Consider the following 24,255-nt stretch of genomic DNA (forward strand, 5'->3'; position numbering starts at 1 on the left):
TTTATCACCCCAAGCCTGAATGTTGTCCAGATTTTGTTGCATATGGACCAACTGCTGCAGTATGTGAGGAATTAAAAATTGTACTTAATTTTGCGCAATCATTAGTGAACATACCCATTTCTGACCTTATGATTAAGGAAAGGGCATGATAAAACAACTGAGGGTGGTTGGCCCTAGGCCACTACCTCAGGACTATCACCTGATGAAGGAGCGTCACTCCGAAAGCTAGTGTGCTTCCAATTAAACCTGTTGGACTATAACCTGGTGTTGTGTGATTTTTAACTTTGTACACCCCAGTCCAACACCGGCATCTCCAAATCAAGAAATTCCTGTAGTGACGTCCTGTAGCTGAAGTCGCTAATCTGCAACAACTATAAACACCTTTCTTTGTGCTAGGTGTTGCTTCAGCCTGTGGAGAGCTTTCCTCTAATTCCATTCACTTCAATTTTTCCAGGGCTCTTTAATGTCATATTTGGCCTTGATGTCAAGGGCAGCCACTTTCACATCTGGTCGTGATTTGAGTATTTTCAATTTTCAGACTAAGGCTATCATGAGGTCATGAGCTGGGTGGCCTTGGTGAAACCCAAACTGAGTATCAGCCAGAAGATTATTGAGATGTAACTGCTGCTTGATAGCACTATCTTCCACCACTTCCTCAGAATCCCTACAGTGTGGAACAGACCATTCAGCCCATCAAATCCACACCACCTCTCTGATGAATTTCTCACCCAGACCAACCCCATCCTGGTAATCCTGCATTTCCCCTGGCTATCCCCCTAGCCACACATCCCTAGACACTATGGGCTATTTAGCATTGCTAATCCACCGAACCTGTACATCTTTGGACTCTGGGAGGCAACTGGCGCACCCATAGGAAACAGATACAGACACTGGGAGAACATGCAAACTCCACACAGAGATTCACCCGAGGCCGGAACCAAACCTGAGTCCCTGGCGCTGTGAGGCAGCAGTCCTAACCACTGAGCTACCATGCTGCCCCACTTTGCTGATGATTGAGAGAAGGCTGTTGGGGAAGTCATTAGCCAAATTGGATAAGATGTCCCTGGGCAATTTTCTAATGTCAGGTAAATGCCAGTGTTGCAGCTGTACTCGGATATACCAGAAGTGGGTTTATGAGAAGTTGACCAAGGGTTGGAAGTTTTCTACACTTTTGCATTCTTTGTGACCCAAAAGGGAGGTTAACCATTCCCCTGTTCTCAACGATATTATCCAAATAAATAATAATTTTAAAGGTGTCTTTTACATTACCAATAAGTCTTAACTTTTGAAAAGAAGAATGTCCTAACTTATTCAATCCTTAATGATTATTGTACTCTGTCAGATATATACTTCCTCTTTGCGCTTTCTCTGGTACTTCTATGTTAAAAGGCCAGAATTGTGCAGAGTGCTTTGTGTTGTATGACTAGGGTCTATAAATGTTTAACATAATTTCACTACTTTTGCATTAATACCCCTAGAAATAAGTGGCAGTGATTTATTTGCATTTTTGCTTGCTTTGCTGATCTATGATGTTATTACTTTTAACGACTTATTCACCTTGTCCCTAGATCCATTTGCTCTTTGATCCCAATCAGTTTCTTATTTTCAAAGATTTAGATGGTGTCTGTTCTCCCTATAGTGCATCAGATCACATTTGTCAATGTTAAAGTTCATTGCCTAATATACAAGTTTCCTAATGTCTTCTTTATTTATATTGTGTTCTTGTTCAGCATTAGCTACACCAAACAGTTTGATAGCATCTGCAGCTATAACCTATACAAACCTGCCAAAACCTTCCTTCTGTAATAACTCCTCCAAAACAATCATAACAATAGCAGTTCACACAGTTTTGTGCACTCAAAGCCCTATTCCACACCTGTTGCTTGGAATACAAATTACTTATTTCTCAGTGACCGTTCATGTGTTTATTGTCATTCTGAAAATTGAACTGCTGATATATGAAGCTGATAGGCCTTCAATGCTCTGCTATGACTGTGACACAAAATAAGACACTCGTCATAGACAGATAGCCAATCTAAATAGGATTAATCATATCACTATTCAGGAAAATCTATGAATCTATTCATTTACTTCACACACCAATGTCTTCATCAGGAAACTAGATAAAAAAAGGAAATTATAAATGAACAAATGATCTTCAAAGAGACTGTGTTATCTGCTCTAAAATAAAAAGAAGGTTCTCAAGTGTTAGACATTCAAGCTATTCTAAATGTGTGAAGAAAATAATACACTTCAGCAGTCATCTACTTTACTACTTGATATATTACACCTCAAATTGCATCTTCAAGTCTACGTAAATAATTTTAATGAGTAAGCTAGTCCTTATCAGGTAACCCAGCTTTCTAAATATTTCTTACGGCCCATTCTTAAATCCAAGCTATGTAATTTCAATTATCTGATTATCTTTATCATTTTTACGCACAGCACAGATAAAGGTGATTTTTAAAAAAAAGTTATTACATTTATATTCCTGGCTAATGCAATATTTTCATGCAAAAGCAATTTTGAAGCAAAATCAATAGACTCCTAAGCGCAACCTGTTTGTAATTCTCATTCTCATTTGAGGTTTCTGATCAAACACCTTGGGATTTGAAATTTCTTTCCTTGTTATTAACCAACAGTAAATGAACATTTATATGTATAGAACATCATGGGAAGGCAAAATTTTGAATCCCAAGATATATAAAAATGTTGTTAGTGAATTAATAACTACGGACCTTTGCCAGTATTGCTTTAAAAGGGAAATGCTATTCCCATTTAATTTCTCGAAGCTTATCACACAGTCTTTAATATAGTTATGTTTCAGCATCCTCTGATTTTACTTATTCCTCTATTCCATTGTACTAAATCCATAGAGTTGCCAGGGAATTTGTCCTAAAGCACATACGCCAGAGTAGTTTGCAAATGAAGCAATGGAAAAAAAACAAATCATGTTATGACTCAAACAGAAACATATACACCATTCACTGTGAACAAAATATGTTTCAACAATAAAATGCACCAATTGTGTTTATGTAACATTTTCCACGTCCCATTATGTCAACTAAATAACATGACATTATTAAGGCAATGCAAGTAGAATTGCATCATCAAGAAATCAAAAAAACAATGTGAGTTCATTAAATAAGGTTCAATACACAGTTTACGCTATTATTATGCAACTATAACATTTGAATATAATGTTGGGACAATACCATAAGCTCTTCCCACAATAAACCAGATACGACAGGATAGATGGGAAACTTCAGGAAAGGAAAAGAACATAGGCGCACTTTTATGATTTGAAGGACCTATTAAGTGCTGAGGAAACTCTTACAACAGGCCACATAATGGCATCTGAGACCTACAAAAAGAGGGTACTAATGTTTCCTAGTGTACAATGAAGTTTTAATTGACAGAATCAAAGCTAAAGTAGGATGTCATCATTGCAGTACCTGAAAAGCAGCCACTAAATACAGCTCCTAGTTCTGGCAGTGATTGGAACCCATCCCAAAGCCCCCTTCATAAGGGGGCAGAAGTTAAATGACTTCACCGACAGCAAAACTGAATAATCTGCCAGTTATAACTGTGCAACTTACTAAAATACAAAAATATTAACATGAATGTCTTCCTTACTTAAAACAATACCATTTGGAATGTTACATAAGTCTGTTCCTCATTTAAACATTGTCAGTCTAAGCCTCTTAAAGCATAATAGAGAATGTAGGTAAGAACTACCTGAATGACCTGTATAAGTATTTTACAGATAGAATCATAGAGATGTACAGCATCGAAACAGACCTTTCAGTCCAACCCGTCCATGCCGACCAGATATCCTAAATTAATCTCATCCCATTTGCCAGAATTTGGCCCATATCCCTCTAAACCCTTCCTATTCACATACAGATGCCTTTTAAATGTTGTAATTTTACCAGCCTCCATCACTTCCTCTGGCAAGTAATTCCATACATGCACCTCTCTTTGCGTGAATAAGTTGCCCCTCAGGTCCTTTTTAAAGCTTTCCCCTCTCACTCTAAACCTAAGAAATTAAACAAAAACTTGTATAGTGACCTTAATCTACTTAAAAGTTGGAGCATTATGAAACGAGATATGACATTGAGCCACATCAGGAGAATTAATTCAGTTGATAAGATTGATTAATGCTGTAGGTTTGGAATGATAGAATTATAGCAGCAAAGAAGCCACTCTTAGGCAATTAAACCTAGATCCATACTGCTTGATGCATTAACAAGTTTTTCTTGAAATCCCCATTACTTTGCATGTCAATCACCTTACATTTCTGCCCTCTAGTTCTCTTGTTCCATCATTAAAAGCACTTTTTGTTGTCTTTGGAGGAGTTGGTGACAGAATGGCAGCCAGTGGAATTTGTGAAATTTCAATTCAAATTGAAAGTTGTTCTCAGTAATGGTAACCATAAACCATAACTGGTTGTTGTCAAAACTCATCTGATTCACCAATGTCCTTTAGGTCAAGAAATCTTCCATCCTTACCTGGCCTGGTCGAGATGTGATTTTTGACTCACAGTATTGTGGTTGACTTTTAACTGTCCTCTGGAGTGAATTGAATTGAATTGAATTTATGGGTACCGAGAGTACCGAGGCACAGTGAAAAGCTTTGTCTTGTGAGCAATACAGGCAGATCACACAGTTAAGTAGCATAGATAGGTAAATAATAGGTAAACAGTGGCAAAAGGAAAAACACAGGTACAGGTGCATGATAAGAGTTTGTGAGTCCATTCAGTATTCTAACACAGTAGGGTAGAAACTGTTACGAAACCGGGCCAAGTTCTCAATTTGTTTCTGGTTGTTTTCAGTACACCATTTTTCCAGGTCTTCCACCTCCCATCTGTAGTCTGTTTCGTTGCCATCTGAGATTTGACCGACTGTGGTGGTGTCATCGGCGAACTTGTAAATGGCATTAGTCTGGTATTTGGCAACGCAGTCATTTGTATACAGTGAGTACAGTAGGGGAGCTCCAGTGTTGAGTGTTAGTGAGGATGAAATATTGTCTTTTAATACGTTCATACACTCAAAAAACTCAACACCGTGCATGACAAGGCAGCCCACTTGATTGACGCCCCATTCACCAACCTAAATATTTATTCTCACTACCATATTCAACCATCTGTACTCTCAACATGATGCATTGAAGCAACTCACCAAGACTCCTCAGCAGCATCTTATCATTCTGTAACATCTATCACCTAGATAGCAGACATATGAGAACACCATGAACTACAAGTTCACCTGCAAGTCGTTCATCATTGTGATATGGAACTATATTATCATTCTTTCACTGTTAATGGGTTAAGATTCTGGAATTCCTTTCTCAAAAGCACATTGGATGTATCTACATCACTTGGATTGAAGCAGTTAACAAGAGGTATTACCACCACCTTTGCAAACAAATTAGGAATAGGAAGCAAATGTTGACCCAACTCGTGGTGTCAACATCCCATGAAAACATAAAAAGTATGAAAGGGCAGTTATTCAAAGCTGTCAAGAGATTTTACATAGCCTTTTACTGCTGACTTTTAGAAATTAATGCTAGCTCAACAATATATCACGTAACTGTGAAAAAAAGATAGATAAAATCTTTGAGGAAGAAATCAGATGTAATGGATCAACCTAGTTGTTGAAGTCTAGAAAGCTATTCTTAGCTTAAACACCCACCTTCATTTGGCCTCTATTTAACAATAATTGCTGATGTGAGTAAGATTAGAATTGTGTCAATTTAGAAAACTGAGCGATGGACTATATATTTCTATATAGCCCCACAAGAACATGCATAATAGGAAAAGAAGTAGATAATAAGGACACTCGAGCCTGCACCACTACCTTTCCTTTAGGGGCTTTCCGACTTTGTGTGGGTTACAGGATAATCCTATGTTACGTAAATTTGATAAAGATCTTCAGTCCAGTATCAGAAAACCTTGGTGTGCGTTCTTTCTTATGGTTAACCATTGCTATTTGTTGATTGGTGCAGCCGCAATGCTTCCCTTTAGAAGTAGAATTTAAAACTAGGTTGATTGTCACATGTACTCAAATGAGAGCATAGAAAAGTTTGCAAAGTCACACTTACTAGTAAAGTGCCATCTTAGGTGGAACGATACCTAGGTACAGGGTCTTAGGGATAACTTAGAAAAATAAAGAAATAAAAAGTTCAGCTTTACAGTCCTTCACACCATTTTAGGTACAAAGTACCAAGGCAGAAAATCATAGGAACCATTAACTGGTGCAGGCTAGAGACCATTAATAGGAGACACCTTTGCAATGTACAAGGATAGTGTTAACATAGATTCATAGCATGGATCCATACCAACAATGTTCCTCAAACTAAACTAGTACCACTTACCTACAGTTGGCACATGTTTCTCTAAACCTTTCCTGTTCATGTGTCTATCCAAATGCATTTTAAATGTTGTAACCATACCTGCATCTACCATTTCCTCTGGCAGTTCACTCTAAAAACAACCCTCTGTGTGAAAACATTGCCCCTCAGATCCATTTTAAATCTTCTCCCCTCATCTTCAAAATATGCCTCCTAGTTTTAAACTCCCCTGCCCTAGGGAAAAGACCTTTGCCATTCACCTTATTTATGCCCCTCATGATTTTATAACCTCTATCAGGTCATCCCTCAATCTTCTACACTCCAGTGAGAAAAGTGTCAACCTACCCAGCCTTTCCTTATAATTCATATACTTCAGGCCTGGCAACACCTTGGTAAATCTTTCCTGAACCCTCTCTAATTTAGTAATATCCTTCCTATAGCAGGGTGACCAAAACTGGACAGAGTACTCCAAACATGGCCTCACTAATGTCTGGTACAACCTCAACATATATTCAGTGGTCTGAGAAATGAAGGCAAGTGTGATAAATGCCTTGTTAATCACCCTGTCTACCTGTGATGCAACTTTCAAAGAGCTATGTACTTGAACCCCCAGGTCTCTCTGTTCGACAACACTACCCAGGGCCTTACCACTAACTGTATAAGTCCTGCCCTTGTTAGTTTTACCAAAATGCAATACCTTGCATTTGTCACTCCTCAGCCAGTGGCCCAATTGATCAAGATCCCATTGTAGTCTTAGATAACCTTCTTCACTGTTGACTATATCACCAATTTTGGCGACTTCCACAAACCTATCAACCATGTCACTAAATTTTAAACCAAATCATTTAATATAAATAATCAACAATAGTGGACACAGTCCATTCTCTGCATTCAGAAAAAATCATTGCTGGAGGAAAAAAACCCAGTAAAACTGGCAAATGAGACATACTGGTCCTACTTGTCCTGTATATTTCAAAATGGAAGACTACTACAATTAGTGTATTCATTTCAAAGTATTACTGACTTTTTCTGATTCTTCTTGCTGGGAAGATTCAAAGAGAGTGGACATGGAAATAAAACTCAAAAAAAACAATCCATTTTCTATGGCCAGGTTGTTTTGAGGCTGCTGCATATGGAATAGAGAATAAGCTTCGGACCCATGCTGGTGCTTCAGTAATATAACTGTAAGGCACAAACAACTGAATAGAAAGTCACATAGTACTGGATACTGGCCAGACTGGTTAAAAATTGGCTCTAAGTAGTGTTAGCAAATAATGGTTTTGGGTCCTCTGCCAATGTGCAGTCAATGAACAGCAGAGTCTGATGCCATGTGATGCTGACCTGCATTACATAAAAAGGGCACAGATTAATTGTGATCCCCTCACCTGATTGAGGGTTGTCCAATTTCGCCTCAAACAAATTCTTGTCTGTCTACATTAACTTCCTCATGATCTGGAAAGAATCTTTGAAGAATGCCTGGTATTCTTCACTTGCTGTGAATTGTAGTTGTGCTGTTCTGCATAGCTAAATTTTTAAAAAAATACTACACATCAAGTCATTTTGGTGCATGTCACAGTTCAGCACTGCAGGACACTTTTGTTTTAGCTCTCATTATTTTAGAACTTCCAAAAATTACTTCCATAACTGCCCACAAAAAATGCTTGATACTTCCTTCATTTTACTTAAATATTTTGTTAGTTTCAGAAAGGGAAAACACTGGGTTGGAATAGTGAGGACCAATGCGAACAGTATGATTTAGAGAAATTAGTGCACATTGAATGATGCTTTTTCTGCTGTATCCTGGGTTAAACCACTAATGTTTTTATGTTAATTCAGCTCCCTCACCATCAGGCTCAGTAGCACATCTCATCCAACAAGATGGTTGTCACAAAAATATCCAGCAGAGAAATTGAACAAAATGTAAACCAGGATATTCCATTCTTTAATTTTCTTCCTATTCCTTTCATAAACTTATTTTCTGCACCTCTCAAAATCAAAAATCTGCACTGAATTCCTTACCCGGCCTTTGCCAATGGTAGTTCCTTTGCTGCTTGAGGAGTGTTTAGAGGTTTAGTGACTGAGCCTTTCAGCAGAGGGTTACTTTCGAAGTTGGAAGATTGCGAGTTCCTATGTGTACGAAGTGCTGTCCTGCTTTAATGTATGGTATTGCCATTTCATGATTGTCAGATCGTAAAATGAAAGAGATAATAATCTGTGATTTCATCATTCTAATGAAATTGCTGACTTTTTAACAGAGTAAAATTTGGTGTGCAATAACTCAATTTAAGACGTATCATTGATATTAACGGTGGAAAAATTGTTTTTCTTTTGAAATTTATTAACATTTGGTTGGCTCCACAAAAACCACATCATAACATTTGTGCTAAAGCAAACAAGACATCTGCTGCAAAGAAACTTTGCCAAACATTGTGGTGTCGAAATATAAATTCTTGGAAGAGGCTGTTCCAGGAAGTGAATTTGTATCTAATCTTCCTGAAAAGAACAACACCATCCCTTTTAAGGAAACATAGGTCACATTGTTAGTTTTGATTCCCGGAAAATATAAAGATCAGAATACTGCCAATCAAACTGCTACCAAAGATTCAATCAATTTTCACTTCAGCATTTTAAAATATTTCTCATTTTAATGTAAAAATAAATGAGCAGAATCTTCACAGGCCCTGAACAATATGGGCTATGGTAAAAACATTTAGGAGAATTGTGTGAAAAGTTGGGTGAGGTCTCTCTTGACAATGAAAGCAACAAGTCACATTTTCCAATTACGTTCTGGATATTGAGATGAGATTCTTGCTAGGGAGTGGTGAGAGGCCTATTAACAGGGATTATTACTCATTATCATTCATTATTACTTGATCTTGCCTCATTACATAAACTCTCCTACTCTACCAGCCATCAGCAAGAAAATAGATGGCTCGAATTTCTGTCATGGAAGTCAAAGTTGGTAAGTGGCAACTCCAGCTTACCGTTTGCTGTTCTGCACCTCCATATTGGGAACCTGGAATGTCTCAGAGCACCTACCAAGGGCAGCCGTTGCACACACCTCATTTAAAACATGCCAGCCTCTCAACACACTATGTAATATCTCTGATCCATTTATAGTATACTTTTGAATTTTCTTGCTGAACTTTGGAGCGCACAAGCAACTGTCATTGTAATGCTGCCACAAGGATACTTTGTGCACAGGGATAGGTGCCCAGATAATGGACTGGAGCAGGGAACATCTCAGGGCTGCTTGCTTGTTTTCTTACTACTCATTCAAGGATGGTTTTAGCATTCCTGCCTTTCATTGCCTTTCAGCACTTTGCCCCCTCAGCCAACGTTAACAGCCATAAAGTAATTATGTCTTGCTTGGGAAACTTGACATTGTTGTCAGCAGTCATTAGTCAAGAAGGTGGACATGTTGCTATTTGACACTATGTTATGTCAATGTCACACCTGTACCACGTGTTAGCAACATATGCAGCAAACACACTGGATATAATTTAAGTAAGTATTGATGTCTCAAACTCTAAGGAAATCATCCTCAGTCAAGTACTTTGAGACATCGTTCAGTTAAAATCCCTGTACAATAAATCAAGGGCAGCTTTTGATATCAATCCTGGGGCTTGGGTATGTTACTTAGGGGAACTAGGTGGAATTGAACAAGTGAGGGAAGATGTGTTTGCAATAATGAGAATGGCAGAAAATCAGCCTTGGTGGGAGGCATGTGCAGTACAAAGATAGAGTATGAGATAGCAGAGAGCACATAGTTGCATTGATCCTGGCAAAGTGAATATCATTGACATTATTCCTACACTGCTGGATGTTCCTCCACATGGCTGAGATTGCACTGATCTGGGTGGTAATCTTGAACCTCCAGTGCAGACTGGATAATATAACATCTTCAATTAAACCTCAATTGTGCCATGAAGAAGAAAAATGAATGCCAACATATTCAAAATGAACAGAGAGTGAACTTTTGTTGTCTACAAGGACAAGGTGTAAATGTTTGTTCTATGAGGTATAGTTTGGATATTAATTAAACTTTCATCATAACCCATCCTTGAATGTGCATGTGTTCCTTGTTAAAGACATAGATAGAATGAATCTTTGCCACCTGAGAAGTGTGCACTCACGAATGATCGTGTAGTCACACACAGGGTGGTCATACATGTAGAACATGAACATAGGCAATGCCATACTACAAGGCATTCACATTACCTTTGGCCTCAATGTTCTTCTCAATAAAAAGTGCTAACTCTTGGCTACACTCATGACATAAGAAATAAAGAACTATTAATATCTGCCACCAACTAGGACGTTTCTCAAATTTAAGCAATGCCTCGCCAATATAACTTCTATGCTCCTTGTGATGCATGAAAACACTGCTTAACTCTGACATGGTAGCCAATTAACCATGGTAACCAATTAAAATGATAGTCAATCAGATATGTGACGATTGAAAATACATACTATGGAAGGCAATAGCCTAGTGGTATTAACACTATACTGTTTATTTAGAGACCCAGGTGATACCCTGAGATCTGGGTTTGAATGCTGCCATGGCAGATAGCAGAGTTTGAATACAATAAAAGTTTGAAATTAAGAGTTTAATGATAACCATGAAATGACTGTTTGGGGATAAAAAAAACTATTTGACTCACTAATGGCCTTTAGGGAAGGAAACTGCTGTCCTTACCTGGGCTGGCATGTATGTGACTCTAGACAAACAGCAATGTGGTTGATTCATAACTGAAATTTGGGATGGGCATTAAATGCTAGCCTAGCCATTAATGAATAAAAAACTGAATACATTATATATATATATACATAAATGTGAAAGTGTATTTACAATCAAGTTTTACTTGTGCTATGTGCCCTCAGAGTATTTGTTCCCTTGCCTTTCTACTATATTAAGGTGTATTGCCAGAATCTGCAGCTGAGATTGGAGGGAATTTGCTCTTCAGTGCATCCTGTTGACTTGGAAGATCATGGTCAGATGACCCTCGAGGCATTTATGGCTAGAGGGGTCCATGCTTGCTGAGACTGTCCTGGTCAGAATGCACACTCACCCTTTGGGAGAGAGGATGGTGGTGCTGTGATGGTAATTCCTCCTCAGTCTGAGTGACTGATGGCACTACCCATTTTCTTAGAGAGGAACAGCATATGGAGTGAGGTCAAGCATTCTTTTTCTCCTTGAGAGACCCCCTCTCTTCTTGTCACTGATGCTATGCATCACTAGCTAAAGTGATGGAATGTTGTTCTATGTGCATTTCCAGTGCCCACTGCACATTCTATCTGCTGTTCCTACTTGTCAGTGCATTTGCATGGTTGTTAGTAACGAACATTGAGGATCATTTTCTGCTCGGGCCTGAGAGGTACCTGAAAATCACTGAGCTGGTGGAGAAAAGCTTGTTGGTGCATCCTTTGAGGGATCTGTGACTTTTTCCTCAGAAGTAGAGGTCCTCATAGGGATGAGGTGCTGCTGATGCCTGCCTTAAAAATAAAGAGAGAGGTCATTAATTGTACAAGGGTTTGAAATTTGAGTATTTTAAGAATGTTGACTGGTTGTAGTGAAAGTCCAATGCAGCATAGCACAATGAATCTTACTGGACTACCTCAACATGAAGTTCTCAGTACTTCCACATGAGGTCTCTATTCACTCCAACCATTTTGAGGATTTCTCTTCACAGGGGCTTAGGCACTGAATGCTAGCCACATCACTGTTCATTCTGGCTTTCTCTGCCAGACTGTGATACATCTTCTCTTGCAATGAGACAAAAGGAGGGATTAAGTGAGCAAAACGTGGATGGAAGAGCAGTTGATGGTGGTGAACTGTTCCCAATGACTGAGTAGGAATCACAGAGGGCAAGAAGGGCTAGTAGTTTAAGAGAATGAGGTGGATTAGAGCTGTTGAGTGGCTGCATGCAATAATGAGAATTGTAGAACATTACGAAGTCTAATGTTTCTATGCAGTGGCAGAGTGAGAGTGAATGTAAGGTAGCAGAAAGGAGATAATGTAACTTACCCTTGTGGAGCACAGAAAAGCATTGATTTTCTTGCAGCATTACTGGGTTTTTTTTCATCTGTGGAATAGCACTGACCTGGGCTGTGCTGTTTGTGTCTAGACTGGCTGTGCTGTTGGCATGGCCTCCTTTGCTGGTTCACAGGGAAGCGGATGGCTCTCTCCTGTCCACCAGCATCTCCAAGTCTCCTTTATTGAAGCGAGGTGTCAGTTTCCTTTTCTGAGACATGTCCTTTCTGTTAATGGTCAAGCATCAGAATATGAAGGTCAGTTCCTGGCTTGCACATTTTGAAGTGGCACACTTATGGAGTTAAAATATAGTGCCAGTGGTGTGAATGGCACAAGATCCTGGCAGTAGTGAACACATCTGTCTCTGCTGTCGCATGCCTGTGCATTAAGGGCACCATAGAACCTGATGCATAATGAATGCGGTGACCAGGGTAAGACCACATGAAAATGGTTGCTGTGAGCCACCTGCCATGAACCTCACCAAACATAACACAGCCTAACAATTGGAATATTCAGCCCAAACTTTATGTGGTTAGTTGGCCAATAATTCTGGCTTTAAAACCTTAAGAGAAAACAGGCTAAAACTAATCATCCTGTAGAATTATCAAAGGGACAATGCTCGCTTTGCAAATGCTGACTGACCTTTTTTTTGGTGTAAATCAATTCTTTAGATTTAAACATAGGGCACGATTAAGCAATTTGAAAATGGCACAAAAATCAGCTGTGTGATTCATGATGTGGAAGAAAGCTGGACACTGTAGAAAGGTATCAATGCACTGCTCAGGTGAACAGAAAATGGCAAGTGGAGTACAATTCAGAGCAGGGATGGGTAGTGTAATTTGGAGAACAAACAAGGTAAGAGAATACATAATAAATCATATAAAACCAAAAGATGCAGAGGAACAGAGGACATGTCCACAGATTCAAGGTAGCAGATCAAGTAGTTAATTGAGAAAGGATATGAAGTAGTTTCCCTTTTTAGCTGACACACAGAATGTAAAAAAAGGGAAGATTTGCTAATACTGTATAAGATGTTAGTTAGGTCATAGATGGTGCACTGCAGACAAAAAAAAACCCAAAGGACTGCAGATGCTGAAAATCACACTCAAAATCAGAAACTGCTGGAAAACCTCTGCAGGTCTGGCAACATCTATGGAGAGAAAGCAGAGTTACCGGTTCAGGTTCAGTGACCCTTCTTCAGAACTTTGCAGTTCGGATGATAGATCTGTTTGAGGGTACACCCTTCAAATGAATCTTTGTTGCTTTCATGGTAATAATGGTATGAATTTAATTATTAAACTTGAGCTCATTTGAATGGTTTGTCTAGCACATGGTATCTGTGAATTACAACTTTTTGTGTTAAGTTAGACATGTGATTCCCTTAAGACTTCATTATCTGAGCTACAATTTTATGAAATAAAGCTAGATTTTGTGTGGCATGCTATTTATGGAATGAAAGCAATATCAAAAACTATAAGCAAACACTTAAATTAAAACAAATCATTATTGAAATAAGTGTTATGATTTTTGGCAGAGTGATGCAATACACAACTGCATGTACAAATGGATACGGTGCAGTTTAACAAATCTATTTTAACTCAACTGTGAGTTCTGCATTGTGGTTGTTGAATCAGTGCTAAACTACATTTTTAAAAATTCAGTATTATTTTCAATACTCATTTAAAAGATTTCTGAACATCAACCTTAGGTGACAGTTCAAAGTTTTTCCTTAGCCTATGTATTTCTCAGTGTCTGATTGTATAGTATCTTTGAAGAATAGTTTGATTATAACAATTAAAACTACCTTTCTTTGGACTGTGCCCTAAAAAATAGGAAAAGATACTGCTTTAATCCAAGGAAACTGTGGAAGATGTTGCAATTTCAAAACCAAATTATTAGAAATCATTTTGAGTTGTATCTTCAATGTTGCCCTATTTAAGCAGTGGGAGGAGACTACACACATTGTGACTGTGTGTGTGTCTATTTGTGTGTGTGTTTTTTCAGGGCAGTTTTGCCCAGAGATAGTTTTTTAATTTCTTTTTGAATTGACAAATTGTTTTGGGCTCAGCATAGCAACAACTATTGGTTTGGAAATAAAAACAAGTTGCGGAAAAACTCAGCAGGTCTGGCGCATCTGTAGAGAGAAATCAGAGTTAACATTTTGGGTCCTGCTTCAGAACTGGGCACTCACTGAGGAACGTGATGTGGTTATGGAAATGAGTTTTGGCAAATAATTTTGTTAAATACCAGGAGCGACAGTAAAATTAATGACAGTGAACAAGAATAAAGACTGGATCAGAAATCCTGTCTGAGAGAAGAGCAGAACTTCGTCAAGGTGGGCATGCCTGGAAGAGATGTGGCAATGAGTTAAACACTAAGCGAAAAAACCAAAAAGAAAAGAACTCAAATGCTGAAAATCAGGAGCAAAAAGAGAAACTTCTGGAAAACCTCAACAGGTCTGGCTGTGTCCTTGGAGAGAAATCAGAATTAATGTTTCAGGTCTAGTAACCCGAGTTAAGAACTACTTGATTGGTTCCAGGATAAGTGGCTCCTACTCTGTATGTGACAATACAGCAGAAACATTTGCCTGCAGAGAGAAAGCACTTTGATGTTTCTCTCCCTTTCGAGTGGAGAAGTAACAGAAAATCTTCCGGTGGTTCTCACTCACCATTTCCCTGTTAACTACTCTCTCTACAAATTCTTTGTCAAAAGGAAAGGGTGAAAAACTACTTTCAAAGGCACTAAGAGAGCAAATGCTGAACAAGTGAATGAAAGACTAAGAATGGATGCATCCACAATCTCATGTCATTCGCAAATCAGAAAGAACAGGGGGGAAGACTAAAGGAAAACAGCACATTGATATCTGTGATCTAAACTGGTGTCAGCACAATGCTTCCGTGACTTTATTCATTTCCCATGAAAATATTTGTTTCTTGTCTTGTCCCTTTGTTTGGCTGTTTGTGTTTGTGAATTTTAAGAAGGTGGTAGAGTTTAAGTTATGGAGTTATAAGTTAGCAATTCATGTTTCTGTCTTGCCTTCAGTTAAAGACAGCTTGATCATAATAAATAATTATTTCCTTATTAATGAAAAGTGTAATGTATATATTATTTTAACCTGAGCTAGCCAGTTACACAAAATAGGGCAATTCAGTAGCTTAATCAAATTATCAGTGGTAGTACCTTTAACACGGTATTGACATATTTTGAGTCACCAATGAAACTTACTCCAACACACCATTTCCATTATCTGGAATACAGTTGGTGTTCAGGTCAGGTGATGGCAGATTGTAAAATCATTAAAAAAAAGCAAATGTTATCATATTATTATCATTCAGAAAATGAAAGTTAGTAATGGTAAGGATAATAAATGCATATTGTTTGATGGCCAGTGGCTGCATGCTCTAAACCTGTCCCCATTAATGGCTTCCACAGACAATGCTATCTCCATATATTATGACACCTCCTTAATGTGACTGGACCAGACCATATTTTCTCTTCTCCAGCTGGTTGCGTGCTCCAGTAGTCCAAAAATACACAGAAGTTCTGATCATGTTTTAACCTGCGCGTGATGGTGTTTAATATTTAAGTATGTGCAGAATTATAGGAGACAGTTACAAAATGTGTCCAGTAGATTAACTTTTCAGGAAAAGCAAACAACTCTAGATGGTTCAAAAGCTTTCAGGCAGATAGCTATTTCTTCAGGACGTGATAGCCTCAACTATCTTTAGTTGGTGAACTTATAATCAATTTATTGGAATTGAGGAGATGTTTAAACTACAGGAATTACTTAAGGGTATCTGATGTCATGAAAACAAAGTGTACAGCAGATTAGCATACTGAACAAAGTCTTTTCTTAAAGCTGCAATTCATCAATTGTCACAACAAAAATGCATGTGTTAAGCATTAGGTGAAAAGCCAGAACATTGTTAAATAATATTGTTTCTACTGCAAATTTTAAGAATTCTCGACACATTTCTGATGATTAATTATAAACAGCTTTGTTACAAAATACCATTTTAAGAATGAGGCTAGATGGTACAATCAAGCCACAGCAAGTTGATAGCCCCATAACCTCATTTGCTGAGTCAATTTCAGTATTTTTTGTGGTGAAGTAATGAATGGAAGTCAGGTCCTTTCCAGATCCAGGGATCACAATCTAAGGATATGGGGTAGACAATTGGGACTGAGATGAAAAGAAATTCCTTTATACAGAGAATGGTGAACTTGTGAAATTCTCTACCATGGAAAGCTGTCAAGGCCACAACAAAAAATATTTTTAAGAAGGAGTTAGATATGGTTCATAGAATCATAGAGATATATAGCACAGAAACAGACCCTTTGGTCCAACTCGTCTATGCTGACCAGATATGCTAACTTAATCTAGTCCTATTTGCCAGCACTTGGCCCATCTCCCTCTAAACCTTCCTATTCATATACCCATCCAGATGCCTTTTAGAAGTTGTGATTGTACCAGCCTCCACCACTGATATGCTAACTTAATCTAGTCCTATTTGCCAGCACTTGGCCCATCTCCCTCTAAACCTTCCTATTCATATACCATCCAGATGCCTTTTAGAAGTTGTGATTGTACCAGCCTCCACCACTTCATCTGGCAGCCCATTCCATACATGCCCAAATGTCTGCATGGAAACGTTGTCCTTTCGCTCCCTTTTATATCTTTCTCCTCTGACCCTAAACCTATGTCCTTTAGTTCAGTACACCCCCAACCCAGGGAAAAGAGTTTGTTTATTTACCCTAACCATGCCCCTTTATGATTTTGTAAACCTCTTTAAGGTCAGCCCTCAGCCTCCGACAATCCAGGGAAAACAGCCCCAGCCTATTCAGCCTCTCCCTACAGCTCAAATCCTCCAACCCTGGCAACATCCTTGTAAATCTTTTCTGAAGCCTTTCAAGTTTCACAACATCCTTCTGCAAGGAAGGAGACCAGAATTGCACGCAATATTCCAAAGTGGCCTAATCAATGTCCTGTACAGTCGCAACATGACCTCCCAACTCCTTTTCTTAATATTCTGACCAATAAAGAAAAGCATACCAAACGCCTTCTTCACTATTCTATCAATCTGCAACTCCACTTTCAAGGAACTATGTACTTGCACTCCAAGGTCTCTTTGTTCAGCAACACTCCCTAGGAGCTTAGCATTAAGTGTATAAGTCCCACGCTGATTTGCTTTTCCAAAATGCAGCACCTCGCATTTATCTAAATTAAACTCCATCTGCCACTCCTCAGCCTATTGGCTCATCTGATCAAGATTCCAATGTATGAGGTAACCTTCTTCCCTGTCCACTGCATCTCCAATTTTGGTGTCATCTGCAAACTTACTAACTATACCTCTTATGCTCACATCCAAATCATTTATATAAATGACAAAAGGTGGAGGACCCAGCACCGATCCTTGTGGCACTCCACTGGTCACAGGCTTCCAGTCCAAAAAGCAACCCTCCACTGCCACACTCTGTCTTTTACCTTCAAGCCTGTTCTATATCCAGATTGTTAGTTCTCCTTGTATTCTATGAGGTTCTTAGGGTTAAAAGGATCAAAGGTATGGGAAAGAAGTGGGAACAGGGGACTGAATTGGATGATCAGCTATGACCATAATGAGAGATAGTGCTGTCTCAAGGGGCCAAATGGCTTATTTCTGCTCCTATTTTCTATGGTTTCTATACAGAAGGATAGAAAACACAAAGGAAATCTAATACATCTCCTCACAGTCTATAAGATTTATTTTGAAAGAAGTGTGCTAACTATGTAAGCAATGCCTGTAGAATGGTGAAAATCAATTCAAAGAAATACCAACATTGATAAAGTATTTTTTACTGTAATACTTATTTATACATCTGTATTTTGGTCTGGCATGCTGTCTTATGTTTATATGAAAACTTGTATCAAGAATAAATAATGTTTGCTTTGACTGATCATATATTGCCAGTCCACCAGATGATTTTTTAAAATTCAGAATCATGCAATGTGAACACACAGAATCTGAAAAAAATAGAAAACAAGTACCTAGCAATACATTAATGTTTTATTTCAGAAATAATGCAGTCCATTATTGCTTGTCCAATGCAGAAACATCATATTACTCCATTTGTTTCAATTAGACATTTTTCAAGCAACAGAAAAGGCAACTTAACTTTGACAATCTTATGGTTTCAAAATAGTTAAATTTATTAAATGCATTCTAAACTGGTCAGATCACTTTTGGTCAGACAAAGCATATTCCAGACGGTGACACCATTATGAGTAAACAGTGGAGGGAGCGAATGTTAAAGTAGTGGAATAGCTGCCGGCCTTGTCCAGGATGGTGTTGAATCTCTCGATAGCTGTTGGAGCCACACTCTGAGGCAAATGGAAAGTATTCCAGCACAATTCCGATGTGCCCTGTGGTTATTGGACAGGTTTTAGAGAATCAGGAAATGATTTCCCTGCCACAAGATTCCAGCATCTGTCCATTGTCATGATCCCAGCTGATGGTTATACTGGATTAGAGGAGAAAGTGAGGTCTGCAGATGCTGGAGATCAAAGTTGAAACTTTATTGCTGGAACAGCACAGCAGGTCAGGCAGCATCCAGGGAACAGGAGATTCGACGTTTCGGGCACAGGCCCTTCTTCAGGAATGAGCAGAGAGTGTTCAGCAGGAGAAGATAAAAGGTAGGGAGGAGGGACTTGGAGGTCCTCTATATTGGGGGGACAGGCCGCCTACTTGCGGGGCGATTCAGAGAGCACCTCTGGGCCACCCGGACGAACCAACCCAACCAACCTGTGGCACAGCATTTCAACTCCCCCTAACCTGTGGCACAGCATTTCAACTCCCCCTAACCTGTGGCACAGCATTTCAACTCCCCCTAACCTGTGGCACAGCATTTCAACTCCCCCTAACCTGTGGCACAGCATTTCAACTCCCCCTAACCTGTGGCACAGCATTTCAACTCCCCCTAACCTGTGGCACAGCATTTCAACTCCCCCTAACCTGTGGCACAGCATTTCAACTCCCCCTAACCTGTGGCACAGCATTTCAACTCCCCCTAACCTGTGGCACAGCATTTCAACTCCCCCTCCCACTCCACCGAGGATATGCAGGTCATTGGACTCATCCACCGCCAAACCACAACAACCCGACGGTCGGAGGAGGAGCGTCTTATCTTCCGACTGGGAACCCTCCAACCGCAGGGGATGAACTTGGACTTCACCAGTTTCTTCATCCCCCCTCCCCCCACCTTGTCTCAGCCGGATCCTTCCCGCCCGGCACCGCCTTCCTGACCTGCAGTCTTCTTCTTGACCTCTCCGCCTCCATCCTACTCCGACCTATCACCCTCCCCTTGACCTCTTTCCACCTATCACATTTCCAACTCCCCTCCTCCAAGTCCCTCCTCCCTACCTTTTATCTTCTCCTGCTGAACACTCTCTGCTCATTCCTGAAGAAGGGCCTGTGCCCGAAACGTCGAATCTCCTGTTCCCTGGATGCTGCCTGACCTGCTGTGCTGTTCCAGCAATAAAGTTTCAACTTATACTGGATTAGTCCAATCCCAGAATAAAACCTAGCTTGAAAAATCATATGTTTGATTTTTTTTGCAGTTGGTTACCATTGTGGTTAGTTACTGAAACATATCTGCAAGTGGCTGCAGATGTTTTTTTAACAACAGAACATAGGTTTATTACACAAAAACAAGGATATGTACATCTCCATCTCAGTGATAGTTGTAAGGATTTTAACACAAACAGTAAAATGAAGTATTACCCTATTTTTCAATACTATCCTTTGACAGATACGCAGTTTCATTGAAATTTAAATCTTATCTCAACTCTAAATCTTTACCTAACTAAATCCATATTTTATATATCCTTTAGTAACACCTGTTTATTTGGCTACTAAATTTGTATAACTAATCCAGTTGTTTCTGGTCAATGATAACACCCTAGGATGTTTCCGTGGGCTGATCAGCAATGGTAATACATTGAATTTCAAGGGGAGATGATTATATTCTCATTTGATTGAGATGATCATTACCTGACTCCACTGTGGAGTGAATGTTAATTGTTAATTGTCTGACATTTCAACATAAGGAATTGCAACTGGTACCAGGTATATTAGTGAACATTCCTACTTCTGACTTCTGACAAAGCAGTTGAAGATGGTTGGGCCTAGGATGCCATTCTGAATAATTCATGCAGCGAAGTCCTGAGGCTGAGATTATTGGCTTCTAAAATCCACAACATTTTCCTTTGTGTTGGGATTCACTCCAATCAGTGGAATTTTTTTCTTCCATTTCACATTGACTTCAATTATGCTTGACCTTTGTAGTCAGGTACTGGGAACTCCCATTGTTGAGGATGGGGATGCTCTTTGCCAGTTAGTGTTTTAATTGTTTTGAAATGATCTGTTGCTTCTGGGATCACTTATCTCCATCTATAACATGATGATGTTGTTTTAACTATCTGTGTACTACAGTATTGTAGCTTCAATAGGTTGTCACCTAATTTTAAGGTGTATCTTGTGATCTGCTCGATATTTTCTTCTGAACTCTTCATTGGTAGGTGGTCATCAAGCTTGTGCATGACAGGGACTTAGACTGGAAAGGCTTCCAGGCTAGACTTCTACTTTACATCCTCTGTAAACCTGATCTTATCCAAACCTCTACTGCCCATGTCAAGATACTCACTAAGTCTCGTTCAGCAATGACCCCTGACCCCTGTGTTCATTGAGCAATTGATGTTGCTAGTTGGCGAGACCCCTGTGCTCATTGAGCATTGATGTTGCTAGTTGGCGAGACATTTTTAAAGAATTCATTTTTGTTTTCAAATATCTTCATTGCTTTAACCCTGCACATCTATGATCATTTTAACATTACAACTATTAGATGAATTTCAAGTGTAGACTTCCTTGCAGCATTACATGGTTATGCACCAATTTATTACTAACAAATTACTAAATTAGTACCTTGTGTGAAAAGAAAAACCTAAATAAAGAAACTATAATATAAAAAAAACATTTTACTCTGGAGTGATAAGGGTGCTCTAAACTGATATTGATGTGGAACTAAAATTCTCTAGTTTTGGGGGGGCTGTTAATTATAGAGTCACAGATTGTATGAGGCATATCAGATTTTTCTAACTCAATTACAAGTCAATGTCAGATTTTTACATACTTGCAATCCATTCTCCTCAGAACAATGAATACAACATGCAGTTTGAAAATAGAAAACAAATCAAATGCGTTCTATCAGCATTTTAATATAAAGCTTTTAAAAAGGAAAGCTTTTACATATTAAATTACAAGGTGGAAATTTAACGGAGAGGGGTTGGAACAAATTCTGAAACCAAATCTAACTTGTTTTTAAGAATATGTTTTTCAGAAGACAATCCTTATTTCAAGGAAAATTAAAAAAAACAGATATTGAGTAAATTTCCATTGAATATTATCTTTAGAATCTTAGTAAATTAGATTAGATTAGATTCCCTTCAGTATGGAAACAGGTCACTGGCCCAACAAGTCCACACCGACCCTCTGAAGAGTAACCCAACCAGACCCATTCCCCTACCCTATATTTACACCTGACTAATGCACCTAACACTATGAGCTATTTAGCATGATCAATTCACCTGACCAGCACATCTTTGGATTGTGGGAGGAAACCCAGAGGAAACCCACACAGACACAGGGAGAATGTGCAAATGCCTCACAGACAGTTACCCGAGGCTGGAATCAAACGTGGGTCCCTGGCGCTGTGAGGCAGTAGTGCTAACTACTGAACCACCGTGCCACCCATATATTTGGTATTGTCTATTGTTTTATTATTGGTATTTTTCTTTCCAATAGGCATTATCAGTCAGAGAAATGTAAACTGCTTTTCCTTTGTTGTTGCCAAATAGCATTATGTATCTGTAGATGGGGACCTCTAATTTAGTCCATGATCATTTAAGTGGAGTAAGGAATTAATATAAATCAGTGTAAATCTGTCCCTGCTGCTCAGAAGGGAAAGGGGAAGAGGAGCAGAATACTAGTCATTGAGGACTCCATAGTTAGGGGGACAGATAGGAGGTTCTGTGGGGACGAGAGAGACTCATGTTTGTTGTGTTGCCTCTCAGGTGCCAGGGTTCGTGATGTCTCTGATCGTGTTTTTGGGATCCTTAAGGGGGAGGGGGAGCAGCCCCAAGTCGTGGTCCACATAGGCACCAACAACATAGGTAGGTAGAGAGATGGGCATTTAAGGCAGAAATTCAGGGAGCTAGGATGGAAGCTTAGAGCTAGGACGAACAGAGTTGTTGTCTCTGATTTGTTGCCCGTGCCACGTGCTAGTGAGGCAAGGAATAGGGGGAGAGAGGAGTTGAACATGTGGCTACAGGGATGGTGCAGGAGGGAGGGTTTTGGATTCTTGGATAATCGGGGCTCTTTCTGGGGTAGGTGGGACCTCTACATGCAGGATGGTCTTCATCTGAACCAGAGGGGTACCAATATCCTGGGGGGGGGGGAATTCACTAAGGCTATTGGGGTGGGTTTAAACTAATCCAGCAGGGGGATGGGTACCAAAATTGTAGTTTGAGTATAGAAAAGGTTGAGTGTAGAGAGGTCTGAAATCAAGTTTCAGGGACGCAAGATGGCACCGGCAAGCAAGAAGTTGGTTTGAAGTGGGTCTACTTCAACGCCAGGAGCATCCAGAATAAGGTGGGTGAACTTGCAGCATGGGTTGGTATCTGGGACTTCGATGTTGTGGCCATTTTGGAGACATGGATAGAGCAGGGACAGGAATGGTTGTTGGAGGTTCCAGGATTTAGATGTTTCAGTAAGAACAGAGAAGATGGTAAAAGGGGTGTGTGTAGCACTATTGGTCAAGGACAGTATTACAGTTGCAGAAAGGATGTTTGGGGACTTGTCAATTGAGGTAGTATGGGCTGAGGTTAGAAACAGGAAAGGAGAGGTCATCCTGTTGGGAGTTTTCTATAGGCCTCCAAATAGTTCCAGAGATGTAGAGGAAAGGATAGCAAAGATGATTCTTGATAGGAGTGAGAGAGACAGGGTAGTTGTCATGGGGGACTTCAACTTTCCAAATATTGACTGGGAACACTATACTAAAGATGGTTCAGTTTTTGTCCAGTGTGTGCAGGAGGGCTTCCTGACACAGTATGTAGACAGGCCAACAAGGGGCGAAGCCACATTAGATTTGATACTGGGTAATGAGCCCGGCCAGGTGTTAGACTTGGAAGTAGGTGAGCACTTTGGTTATAGCGACCACAATTCTGTTATGTTTACTTTAGTGATAGAAAGGGATAGGTGTATACAACTGGGCAAGAGTTACAGCTGGGGGAAAGGTAATTACGATGTGATTAGGCAAGATTTAGGAAGCATAGGATGTGGAAGGAAACTGCAGGGGATGGGCACATTAGAAATATGGAGCTTATTCAAGGAAAAGCTCCGTGTCCTAGATAAGTATGTACTTGTCAGGCAGGGAGGAAGCTGTAGAGCGCGGGAGCCGTGGTTTATGAAGGAAGTGGAATCTCTGGTCAATAGGAAGAAGAAGGCTTATGTTAGGATGAGATGTGAAGGCTCAGCTAGGGCGCTTTGAGGGTTACAAGGTAGCCAAGAAAGACCTAAAGAGAGACCTCAGAAGAACCAGGAGGAAACATGAGAAGTTGTTGGTGGATAGGATCAGGGTAAACCCTAAGGCTTTCTATAGGTATTTAAGGAATAAAAGAATGATGAGAGTAAGATTAGGGCCAATCAAGGATTGTAGTGGGAAGTTGTGTGAGGAGTCAGAGGAGATCGGGGAAGCACTAAATGATTATTTTTCGACAGTATTCACTCTTGAAAACGACAGTGTTGTCGAGGAGAATACTGAGATACAGGCTACTAGAC

The 24,255-nt window shown here is 39.6% G+C and overlaps 1 long non-coding RNA gene across 1 annotated transcript in view; it reads right to left on the bottom strand.

The window, feature by feature from the left end:
* Positions 1 to 7,026: 7,026 nt before the first annotated feature.
* The window catches only part of LOC122564047, an 82,951-nt gene continuing 65,722 nt past the window's right edge, over positions 7,027 to 24,255 (bottom strand). The window contains exons 3-4 of the long non-coding RNA XR_006315803.1: positions 11,734 to 12,612; positions 7,027 to 8,865 (exon numbers count right to left, since the gene is read on the bottom strand). This is a non-coding gene — a long non-coding RNA (uncharacterized LOC122564047). The remainder of the gene's footprint in view (positions 8,866 to 11,733; positions 12,613 to 24,255) is intronic.

This window comes from Chiloscyllium plagiosum, chromosome 28, assembly GCF_004010195.1.
Source record: "Chiloscyllium plagiosum isolate BGI_BamShark_2017 chromosome 28, ASM401019v2, whole genome shotgun sequence".
Lineage (NCBI taxonomy): Eukaryota > Metazoa > Chordata > Chondrichthyes > Orectolobiformes > Hemiscylliidae > Chiloscyllium > Chiloscyllium plagiosum.